Raw genomic sequence first — 13,472 nt, 5'->3', positions numbered from 1 at the left:
CATTAGGGTTGCTTCCCTTCGATTCCATTCCATTCCTTTCCATTCCATTCCATTCCATTCCATTCCATTCCATTCCATTCTATTCCATTCCATTCCATTCCATTCCATTCCATTCCATTCCATTATATTGCATTGCAGTCCATTAAATTCGGGTTGATTCCATTCCATTCCAGTCCATTCCATTCCATTCCATTCCATTCCATCCCATTCCATTCCATTCGGTTTGATTCCATTCCATTCCATTCCATTTCATTCTGGTTGATTCCATTCGATTCCATTCCATTCCATTCCATTCCATTCCATTCTGGTTTATTCCATTCCATTCCATTCCATTCCATTCCATTCCATTCCATTCAGGTTGATTCCATTCGTTTCCACTCCATTTAATTCCATTCCATTCCAATCCATTCCATTTGGGTTGATTCCATTCCATTCCATTCCATTGTGTTACATTACATTCAAGTCCATTCGATTCGGCTTGATTCCATTCCATTTCATTCCAGTCCATTCCATTCCATTCCATTCCATCCCATTCCATTCCATTTGGTTTGATTCCATTCCATTCCATTCCATTCCATTCCATTCCATTCGATTCAATTCCATACCATTCCTTTCCATTCCATTCAATTCCGGTTGATTCCATTCTATTCCATTTCACTCCATTCCATTCCATTTCACTCCATTCCATTCCATTTCACTCCATTCCATTCCATTTCACTGCATTCCATTCCATTCCATTCCATTCCATTCCATTCCATTCCATTCCATTGCATTCCATTCCATTCCATTCCATTCCATTCCATTCCATTCCATTCCATTCCATTCCATTCCATTCCATTCGGATTGATTCCATTCCATTCCATTCCATTCCATTCTTGTTGATTCCAGTCGATTCCATTCCATTCCATTCCATTCCGTTCGGGTTGTTTCCATTCCATTCCATTCCATTTAATTCGATTCCATTCCATTTGGGTTGAGTCCATTCCATTCCATTCCATTCCATTCCATCCCATTATATTCCAGTTCATGCCATTCGGGTTGATTCCATTCCACTCCATTCCATTGCATTCCATTCCATTCAATTCCATTGCATTCCATTCCATTCGTGTTGATTAGATTCCATTCCATTCCATTCCATTCCATTCCATTCCATCCCATTCCATTCGGTTTGATTAAATTCCTTTCCATTCCATTCCATTCCATTCCATTCCATTCCATTCGGGATGATTCCATTCCATTCCGTTCCATACCATTACATTCAATTCCACTCGGGTTGATTCCATTCCATTCCATTCCATTCCATTCCATTCCATTCCATGATATTCCATTCCATTCCATTCCGGTTGATTCCATTCAATTCCATTCGATTGCATTCCATTCCATTCCATTTCATAAGAGTTGATTATATTCCATTCCATTCCATTCCATTCCATTCCGTTCCATTCCATTCCATTCCATTCCATTCCATTCGGGGTGATTCCATTCGAGTCCATTCCATTCCAATCCATTCTATTCCCTTCCATTCAATTCCATTTCATTCCATTCCATTCCATTCCATTATTGTTGATTCCATTCCATTCCATTCCATTCCATTCCATTTCATTCCATTAGTGTTGATTCCATTCCATTCCATTCCATTCCATTCCACTCCATTCCCTTCCATTCCACTCCATTCCATTCCTTTCCATTCCATTCTATTCCATTCCATTCCATTACATTATATTCCTTTCCCTTCGGGTTGATTCCGTTCCAATCCATTCCATTCCATTCCATCAGGGTTGATTCCATTCCCTTCCATTCCATTCCATTAAATTCCATTCCCTTCCCTTCCATTTGGGTTGATTCCTTTCCATTCCATTCTATTCCATTCCATTCGAGTTGATTCCATTCCATTCCATTCCATTCCATTCCATTGCATTTCGGCTGATTCTATTCCATTCCATTCCTTTCCATTGCATTTGGGTTGATTCCATTCCATTCCATTCCATTCCATTCCATTCCATTCCATTCGGGATGATTCCATTCCATTCCATTCCATTCCATCCCATTCCATTCCACTCGGGTTGAGTCCATTCCATTCCATTCCATTCCATTCCATGATATTCCATTCCATTCCATTCCGGTTGATTCCATTCGATTCCATTCGATTGCATTCCATTCCATTCCATTTCATAAGAGTTGATTATATTCCATTCCATTCCATTCCATTCCATTCCGTTCCGTTCCATTCCATTCCATTCCATTCTATTCCATTCGGGTGGATTCCATGCTATTCCATTCCATTCCATTCCATTCCATTCCATTCCATTCCATTTCGACTGATTCTATTCCATTCCATTCCTTTCCATTGCATTTGGGTTGATTCCATTCCATTCCATTCCATTCCTTTCCATTCCATTGGGGTTGATTCCATTCCATTCCATTCCATTCCATTCCATTCCATTCCGTTCCATTCCATTCCATTCCTTTCCATTCCATTCCATTCCATTCCATCAGGGTTTGCTCCATTCCATTCCATTCCATTCCATTCCATTCCCTTCCCTTCCATTCCGGCTGATTCTATTCCATTCCATTCCTTTCCATTGCATTTGGGTTGATTCCATTCCATTCCATTCCATTCGGGATGATTCCATTCCATTCCATTCCATTCCATTCCACTCGGGTTGATTCCATTCCATTCCACTCCATTCCATTCCTTTCCATTCCATTCCATTATATTCCATTCCATTCCATTCTGGTTGATTCCATTCGATTCCATTTGATTCCATTCCATTCCATTCCATTCTATTCCATTCCATTCCTTTCGGGTTGATTCCATTTCATTCCATTCCAATTCATTCCATTAGATTCCATTCCGTTCGGTTTGATTCCATTCCATTCCATTCCATTGCATTCCATTCCGTTTGGTATGATTCCATTCCATTCCCTTCCATTCCATTCCTTTCAATTCCATTGCATTAGGGTTGGTTCCATTCCATTCGATTCCCTAGCGTTCCATTCCATTCCATTCGGTTTGATTCCATTCCATCCCATTGCATTCCGTTCCATTCCATTCGCGTTGAGTCCATTCCATTCCATCCCATTCCATTCCATTCCATTCCATGCCGGTGGATTCCATTCCATTCCGTTCCATTCCATTCCATTGCATTCCATTCCATTCCATTCCATTCTTGTTGATTCCAGTCGGTTCCATTCCATTCCATTCCATTCCGTTCGGGTTGATTCCATTCCATTCCATTCCATTTAATTCGATTCCATTCAATTTGGGTTGATTCCATTCCATTCCATTCCATTCCATTCCATTCCATTCCATTCCATTATATTCGAGTTCATTCCATTCGGGTTGATTCCATTCCAGTCCATTCCATTCCACTCCATTCCATTCCATTGCATTCCATTCCATTCCTGTTGATTCGACTCCATTCCATTCCATTCCATCCCATTCCATTCGGGTTGATTCCATTCCATTCCATTCCATTCCATTCCATTCCATTCCATTCCATTCCATTCGGGATGATACCATTCCATTCCATTCCATTCCATTCCCCTTGGGTTTATTCCCTTCCATTCCATTCCATTCCAGTCCATTCCATTCCACTCCATTCCGTTCCATTCCATTCCATTCTATGATTTTCCATTCCATTCCATTCGGGTTGCTTCCGTTCGATTCCATTCCAATCCATTCCTTTCCGTTCCAGTCCTTTCGTGTTGATTCCATTTCATTCCATTTCATTGCATTCCATTAGCGTTGAGTCCATTCGATTCCATCCCATTCCATTCCATTCCCTTCCATTACGGTTTGTTCCATTCCATTCCATTCCATTGCACTCCATTCCATTCCATTCCATTCTGGTTTATTCCATTCCATTCCATTCCATTCCATTCCATTCCATTCCATTCCATTCGTGTTGATTCCATTCCTTTCCACTCCATTTAATTCCATTCCATTCCTTTCCATTCCATTTGGGTTGATTTCATTCCATTCCATTGCATTCCATGCCATTACATTCCAGTCCATTCCATTCGGGTTGATTCCATTCCATTCCAGTCCATTCCATTCCACTCAATTCCATCCCATTCCATTCCATTTGCGTTGATTCCATTCCATTCCACTCCATTCCATTCCATTCCTTTAGGGTTGATTCCTTTCCATTCGATTCCATTCCGTTCCATTCCATTCCATTCCATTAGGGTTGATTCCATTCCATTCCATTCCATTCCGTTCCATTCCATTCCTTTGCATTCCATTCCATTCCGGTTGATTCCATTCCACTCAATTTCATTCCATTCCATTCCATTCCATTCAATTCCATTTCATTCCATTCCATTCCATTGCAATCTGGTTGATTTCATTCCATTCCATTACATTCCATTCCATTCACTTCGGGTTGATTCCATTCCATTCCATTCCATTAGGGTTATTTCCAATCCATTCCATTCCATTCCATTCCCTTCCATTCCATTTGGGTTGATTCCTTTCCATTCCATTCTATTCCATTCCATTCGGGTTGAATCCATTCCATTCCATTCCATTCCAATTCATTCCATACCATTCCATTCGGGTGTATTCCATGCGATTCCCTTCCATTCTATTCCGTTCTATTCCATTCCATTCCATTCCATTTCGTTTGATTCCATTCCTTTCCATTTCATTCCATTCCATTCCATTCCATTCCATTCCATTTGGGTTGATTCCATTCCATTCCATTCCATTCCATTCCGTTCCATTCCATTTGGCTTGTTTCCATTCCATTCCATTCTATTCCATTCCATTCCATTCCATTCCATTCGGGATGATTCCATTCCATTCCATTGGATACCATTCCATTCAATTACACTCGGGTTGATTCCATTCCATTCCATTCCATTCCATGATATTCCATACCATTCCATTCCGGTTGATTCCATTCGATTCCATTCGATTTCATTCCATTCCATTCCATTCCATTCCATTCCATAAGAGTTGATTAAATTCCATTCCATTCCATTCCATTCCGTTCCATTCCATTCCCCTTGGGTTTATTCCCTTCCATTCCATTCCATTCCAGTCCATTCCATTCCACTCCATTCCGTTCCATTCCATTCCATTCCATGATTTTCCTTCCTTTCCATTAGGGTTGCTTCCCTTCGATTCCATTCCATTCCTTTCCATTCCATTCCATTCCATTCCATTCCATTCCATTCCATTCTATTCCATTCCATTCCATTCCATTCCATTCCATTCCATTCCATTATATTGCATTGCAGTCCATTAAATTCGGGTTGATTCCATTCCATTCCAGTCCATTCCATTCCATTCCATTCCATTCCATCCCATTCCATTCCATTCGGTTTGATTCCATTCCATTCCATTCCATTTCATTCTGGTTGATTCCATTCGATTCCATTCCATTCCATTCCATTCCATTCCATTCTGGTTTATTCCATTCCATTCCATTCCATTCCATTCCATTCCATTCCATTCCATTCCATTCCATTCCATTCAGGTTGATTCCATTCGTTTCCACTCCATTTAATTCCATTCCATTCCAATCCATTCCATTTGGGTTGATTCCATTCCATTCCATTCCATTGTGTTACATTACATTCAAGTCCATTCGATTCGGCTTGATTCCATTCCATTTCATTCCAGTCCATTCCATTCCATTCCATTCCATCCCATTCCATTCCATTTGGTTTGATTCCATTCCATTCCATTCCATTCCATTCCATTCCATTCGATTCAATTCCATACCATTCCTTTCCATTCCATTCAATTCCGGTTGATTCCATTCTATTCCATTTCACTCCATTCCATTCCATTTCACTCCATTCCATTCCATTTCACTCCATTCCATTCCATTTCACTGCATTCCATTCCATTCCATTCCATTCCATTCCATTCCATTCCATTGCATTCCATTCCATTCCATTCCATTCCATTCCATTCCATTCCATTCGGATTGATTCCATTCCATTCCATTCCATTCCATTCTTGTTGATTCCAGTCGATTCCATTCCATTCCATTCCATTCCGTTCGGGTTGATTCCATTCCATTCCATTCCATTTAATTCGATTCCATTCCATTTGGGTTGAGTCCATTCCATTCCATTCCATTCCATTCCATCCCATTATATTCCAGTTCATGCCATTCGGGTTGATTCCATTCCACTCCATTCCATTGCATTCCATTCCATTCAATTCCATTGCATTCCATTCCATTCGTGTTGATTAGATTCCATTCCATTCCATTCCATTCCATCCCATTCCATTCGGTTTGATTAAATTCCTTTCCATTCCATTCCATTCCATTCCATTCCATTCCATTCGGGATGATTCCATTCCATTCCGTTCCATACCATTACATTCAATTCCACTCGGGTTGATTCCATTCCATTCCATTCCATTCCATTCCATTCCATTCCATGATATTCCATTCCATTCCATTCCGGTTGATTCCATTCAATTCCATTCGATTGCATTCCATTCCATTCCATTTCATAAGAGTTGATTATATTCCATTCCATTCCATTCCATTCCATTCCGTTCCATTCCATTCCATTCCATTCCATTCCATTCGGGGTGATTCCATTCGAGTCCATTCCATTCCAATCCATTCTATTCCCTTCCATTCAATTCCATTTCATTCCATTCCATTCCATTCCATTATTGTTGATTCCATTCCATTCCATTCCATTCCATTCCATTTCATTCCATTAGTGTTGATTCCATTCCATTCCATTCCATTCCATTCCACTCCATTCCCTTCCATTCCACTCCATTCCATTCCTTTCCATTCCATTCTATTCCATTCCATTCCATTACATTATATTCCTTTCCCTTCGGGTTGATTCCGTTCCAATCCATTCCATTCCATTCCATCAGGGTTGATTCCATTCCCTTCCATTCCATTCCATTAAATTCCATTCCCTTCCCTTCCATTTGGGTTGATTCCTTTCCATTCCATTCTATTCCATTCCATTCGAGTTGATTCCATTCCATTCCATTCCATTCCATTCCATTGCATTTCGGCTGATTCTATTCCATTCCATTCCTTTCCATTGCATTTGGGTTGATTCCATTCCATTCCATTCCATTCCATTCCATTCCATTCGGGATGATTCCATTCCATTCCATTCCATTCCATCCCATTCCATTCCACTCGGGTTGAGTCCATTCCATTCCATTCCATTCCATTCCATGATATTCCATTCCATTCCATTCCGGTTGATTCCATTCGATTCCATTCGATTGCATTCCATTCCATTCCATTTCATAAGAGTTGATTATATTCCATTCCATTCCATTCCATTCCATTCCGTTCCGTTCCATTCCATTCCATTCCATTCTATTCCATTCGGGTGGATTCCATGCTATTCCATTCCATTCCATTCCATTCCATTCCATTCCATTCCATTTCGACTGATTCTATTCCATTCCATTCCTTTCCATTGCATTTGGGTTGATTCCATTCCATTCCATTCCATTCCTTTCCATTCCATTGGGGTTGATTCCATTCCATTCCATTCCATTCCATTCCATTCCATTCCGTTCCATTCCATTCCATTCCTTTCCATTCCATTCCATTCCATTCCATCAGGGTTTGCTCCATTCCATTCCATTCCATTCCATTCCATTCCCTTCCCTTCCATTCCGGCTGATTCTATTCCATTCCATTCCTTTCCATTGCATTTGGGTTGATTCCATTCCATTCCATTCCATTCGGGATGATTCCATTCCATTCCATTCCATTCAATTCCACTCGGGTTGATTCCATTCCATTCCATTCCATTCCATTCCTTTCCATTCCATTCCATTATATTCCATTCCATTCCATTCTGGTTGATTCCATTCGATTCCATTTGATTCCATTCCATTCCATTCCATTCTATTCCATTCCATTCCTTTTGGGTTGATTCCATTTCATTCCATTCCAATTCATTCCATTAGATTCCATTCCGTTCGGTTTGATTCCATTCCATTCCATTCCATTGCATTCCATTCCGTTTGGTATGATTCCATTCCATTCCCTTCCATTCCATTCCTTTCAATTCCATTGCATTAGGGTTGGTTCCATTCCATTCGATTCCCTAGCGTTCCATTCCATTCCATTCGGTTTGATTCCATTCCATCCCATTGCATTCCGTTCCATTCCATTCGCGTTGAGTCCATTCCATTCCATCCCATTCCATTCCATTCCATTCCATGCCAGTGAATTCCATTCCGTTCCGTTCCATTCCATTCCATTGCATTCCATTCCATTCCATTCCATTCTTGTTGATTCCAGTCGGTTCCATTCCATTCCATTCCATTCCGTTCGGGTTGATTCCATTCCATTCCATTTAATTCGATTCCATTCAATTTGGGTTGATTCCATTCCATTCCATTCCATTCCATTCCATTCCATTCCATTCCATTCCATTATATTCGAGTTCATTCCATTCGGGTTGATTCCATTCCAGTCCATTCCATTCCACTCCATTCCATTCCATTGCATTCCATTCCATTCCTGTTGATTCGACTCCATTCCATTCCATTCCATCCCATTCCATTCGGGTTGATTCCATTCCATTCCATTCCATTCCATTCCATTCCATTCCATTCCATTCGGGATGATACCATTCCATTCCATTCCATTCCATTCCCCTTGGGTTTATTCCCTTCCATTCCATTCCATTCCAGTCCATTCCATTCCACTCCATTCCGTTCCATTCCATTCCATTCTATGATTTTCCATTCCATTCCATTCGGGTTGCTTCCGTTCGATTCCATTCCAATCCATTCCTTTCCGTTCCAGTCCTTTCATGTTGATTCCATTTCATTGCATTCCATTAGCGTTGAGTCCATTCGATTCCATCCCATTCCATTCCATTCCCTTCCATTACGGTTTGTTCCATTCCATTCCATTCCATTGCACTCCATTCCATTCCATTCCATTCTGGTTTATTCCATTCCATTCCATTCCATTCCATTCCATTCCATTCCATTCCATTCGTGTTGATTCCATTCCTTTCCACTCCATTTAATTCCATTCCATTCCTTTCCATTCCATTTGGGTTGATTTCATTCCATTCCATTGCATTCCATGCCATTACATTCCAGTCCATCCCATTCGGGTTGATTCCATTCCATTCCAGTCCATTCCATTCCACTCAATTCCATCCCATTCCATTCCATTTGCGTTGATTCCATTCCATTCCACTCCATTCCATTCCATTCCTTTAGGGTTGATTCCTTTCCATTCGATTCCATTCCGTTCCATTCCATTCCATTCCATTAGGGTTGATTCCATTCCATTCCATTCCATTCCGTTCCATTCCATTCCTTTGCATTCCATTCCATTCCAGTTGATTCCATTCCACTCAATTTCATTCCATTCCATTCCATTCCATTCAATTCCATTTCATTCCATTCCATTCCATTGCAATCTGGTTGATTTCATTCCATTCCATTACATTCCATTCCATTCACTTCGGGTTGATTCCATTCCATTCCATTCCATTAGGGTTATTTCCAATCCATTCCATTCCATTCCATTCCCTTCCATTCCATTTGGGTTGATTCCTTTCCATTCCATTCTATTCCATTCCATTCGGGTTGAATCCATTCCATTCCATTCCATTCCAATTCATTCCATACCATTCCATTCGGGTGTATTCCATGCGATTCCCTTCCATTCCATTCCGTTCTATTCCATTCCATTCCATTCCATTTCGTTTGATTCCATTCCTTTCCATTTCATTCCATTCCATTCCATTCCATTCCATTCCATTTGGGTTGATTCCATTCCATTCCATTCCATTCCATTCCGTTCCATTCCATTTGGCTTGTTTCCATTCCATTCCATTCTATTCCATTCCATTCCATTCCATTCCATTCGGGATGATTCCATTCCATTCCATTGGATACCATTCCATTCAATTACACTCGGGTTGATTCCATTCCATTCCATTCCATTCCATGATATTCCATACCATTCCATTCCGGTTGATTCCATTCGATTCCATTCGATTTCATTCCATTCCATTCCATTCCATTCCATTCCATAAGAGTTGATTAAATTCCATTCCATTCCATTCCATTCCGTTCCATTCCATTCCCCTTGGGTTTATTCCCTTCCATTCCATTCCATTCCAGTCCATTCCATTCCACTCCATTCCGTTCCATTCCATTCCATTCCATGATTTTCCTTCCTTTCCATTAGGGTTGCTTCCCTTCGATTCCATTCCATTCCTTTCCATTCCATTCCATTCCATTCCATTCCATTCCATTCCATTCTATTCCATTCCATTCCATTCCATTCCATTCCATTCCATTCCATTATATTGCATTGCAGTCCATTAAATTCGGGTTGATTCCATTCCATTCCAGTCCATTCCATTCCATTCCATTCCATTCCATCCCATTCCATTCCATTCGGTTTGATTCCATTCCATTCCATTCCATTTCATTCTGGTTGATTCCATTCGATTCCATTCCATTCCATTCCATTCCATTCCATTCTGGTTTATTCCATTCCATTCCATTCCATTCCATTCCATTCCATTCCATTCAGGTTGATTCCATTCGTTTCCACTCCATTTAATTCCATTCCATTCCAATCCATTCCATTTGGGTTGATTCCATTCCATTCCATTCCATTGTGTTACATTACATTCAAGTCCATTCGATTCGGCTTGATTCCATTCCATTTCATTCCAGTCCATTCCATTCCATTCCATTCCATCCCATTCCATTCCATTTGGTTTGATTCCATTCCATTCCATTCCATTCCATTCCATTCCATTCGATTCCATTCCATACCATTCCTTTCCTTTCCATTCAATTCCGGTTGATTCCATTCTATTCCATTTCACTCCATTCCATTCCATTTCACTCCTTTCCATTCCATTTCACTCCATTCCATTCCATTTCACTGCATTCCATTCCATTCCATTCCATTCCATACCATTCCATTCCATTGCATTCCATTCCATTCCATTCCATTCCATTCCATTCCATTCGGATTGATTCCATTCCATTCCATTCCATTCCATTCTTGTTGATTCCAGTCGATTCCATTCCATTCCATTCCATTCCGTTCGGGTTGATTCCATTCCATTCCATTCCATTTAATTCGATTCCATTCCATTTGGGTTGAGTCCATTCCATTCCATTCCATTCCATTTCATCCCATTATATTCCAGTTCATGCCATTCGGGTTGATTCCATTCCACTCCATTCCATTGCATTCCATTCCATTCAATTCCATTGCATTCCATTCCATTCGTGTTGATTAGATTCCATTCCATTCCATTCCATTCCATTCCATTCCATTCCATCCCATTCCATTCGGTTTGATTAAATTCCTTTCCATTCCATTCCATTCCATTCCATTCCATTCCATTCGGGATGATTCCATTCCATTCCGTTCCATACCATTACATTCAATTCCACTCGGGTTGATTCCATTCCATTCCATTCCATTCCATTCCATTCCATTCCATGATATTCCAGTCCATTCCATTCCGGTTGATTCCATTCAATTCCATTCGATTGCATTCCATTCCATTCCATTTCATAAGAGTTGATTATATTCCATTCCATTCCATTCCATTCCATTCCGTTCCGTTCCATTCCATTCCATTCCATTCCATTCGGGGTGATTCCATTCGAGTCCATTCCATTCCAATCCATTCTATTCCCTTCCATTCAATTCCATTTCATTCCATTCCATTATTGTTGATTCCATTCCATTCCATTCCATTCCATTCCATTCCATTTCATTCCATTAGTGTTGATTCCATTCCATTCCATTCCATTCCATTCCACTCCATTCCCTTCCATTCCACTCCATTCCATTCCTTTCCATTCCATTCTATTCCATTCCATTCCATTACATTATATTCCTTTCCCTTCGGGTTGATTCCGTTCCAATCCATTCCATTCCATTCCATCAGGGTTGATTCCATTCCCTTCCATTCCATTCCATTAAATTCCATTCCCTTCCCTTCCATTTGGGTTGATACCTTTCCATTCCATTCTATTCCATTCCATTCGAGTTGATTCCATTCCATTCCATTCCATTCCATTCCATTCCATTGCATTTCGGCTGATTCTATTCCATTCCATTCCTTTCCATTGCATTTGGGTTGATTCCATTCCATTCCATTCCATTCCATTCCATTCGGGATGATTCCATTCCATTCCATTCCATTCCATCCCATTCCATTCCACTCGGGTTGAGTCCATTCCATTCCATTCCATTCCATTCCATGATATTCCATTCCATTCCATTCCGGTTGATTCCATTCGATTCCATTCGATTGCATTCCATTCCATTCCATTTCATAAGAGTTGATTATATTCCATTCCATTCCATTCCATTCCATTCCGTTCCGTTCCATTCCATTCCATTCCATTCCATTCCATTCCATTCCATTCCATTCCATTTCGACTGATTCTATTCCATTCCATTCCTTTCCATTGCATTTGGGTTGATTCCATTCCATTCCATTCCATTCCTTTCCATTCCATTGGGGTTGATTCCATTCCATTCCATTCCATTCCATTCCATTCCGTTCCATTCCATTCCATTCCTTTCCATTCCATTCCATTCCATTCCATCAGGGTTTGCTCCATTCCATTCCATTCCATTCCATTCCCTTCCCTTCCATTCCGGCTGATTCTATTCCATTCCATTCCTTTCCATTGCATTTGGGTTGATTCCATTCCATTCCATTCCATTCGGGATGATTCCATTCCATTCCATTCCATTCAATTCCACTCGGGTTGATTCCATTCCATTCCATTCCATTCCATTCCTTTCCATTCCATTCCATTATATTCCATTCCATTCCATTCTGGTTGATTCCATTCGATTCCATTTGATTCCATTCCATTCCATTCCATTCTATTCCATTCCATTCCTTTCGGGTTGATTCCATTTCATTCCATTCCAATTCATTCCATTAGATTCCATTCCGTTCGGTTTGATTCCATTCCATTCCATTCCATTGCATTCCATTCCGTTTGGTATGATTCCATTCCATTCCCTTCCATTCCATTCCTTTCAATTCCATTGCATTAGGGTTGGTTCCATTCCATTCGATTCCCTAGCGTTCCATTCCATTCCATTCGGTTTGATTCCATTCCATCCCATTGCATTCCGTTCCATTCCATTCGCGTTGAGTCCATTCCATTCCATCCCATTCCATTCCATTCCATTCCATGCCGGTGGATTCCATTCCGTTCCGTTCCATTCCATTCCATTGCATTCCATTCCATTCCATTCCATTCTTGTTGATTCCAGTCGGTTCCATTCCATTCCATTCCATTCCGTTCGGGTTGATTCCATTCCATTCCATTCCATTTAATTCGATTCCATTCAATTTGGGTTGATTCCATTCCATTCCATTCCATTCCATTCCATTCCATTCTATTCCATTCCATTATATTCGAGTTCATTCCATTCGGGTTGATTCCATTCCAGTCCATTCCATTCCACTCCATT

Source organism: Pan paniscus, chromosome 19 (assembly GCF_029289425.2).
Source record: "Pan paniscus chromosome 19, NHGRI_mPanPan1-v2.0_pri, whole genome shotgun sequence".
Taxonomy (NCBI): Eukaryota; Metazoa; Chordata; class Mammalia; order Primates; family Hominidae; genus Pan; species Pan paniscus.
The sequence above is the reverse complement of the archived record's forward strand: the minus strand, read 5'-3'. Positions refer to the sequence as shown.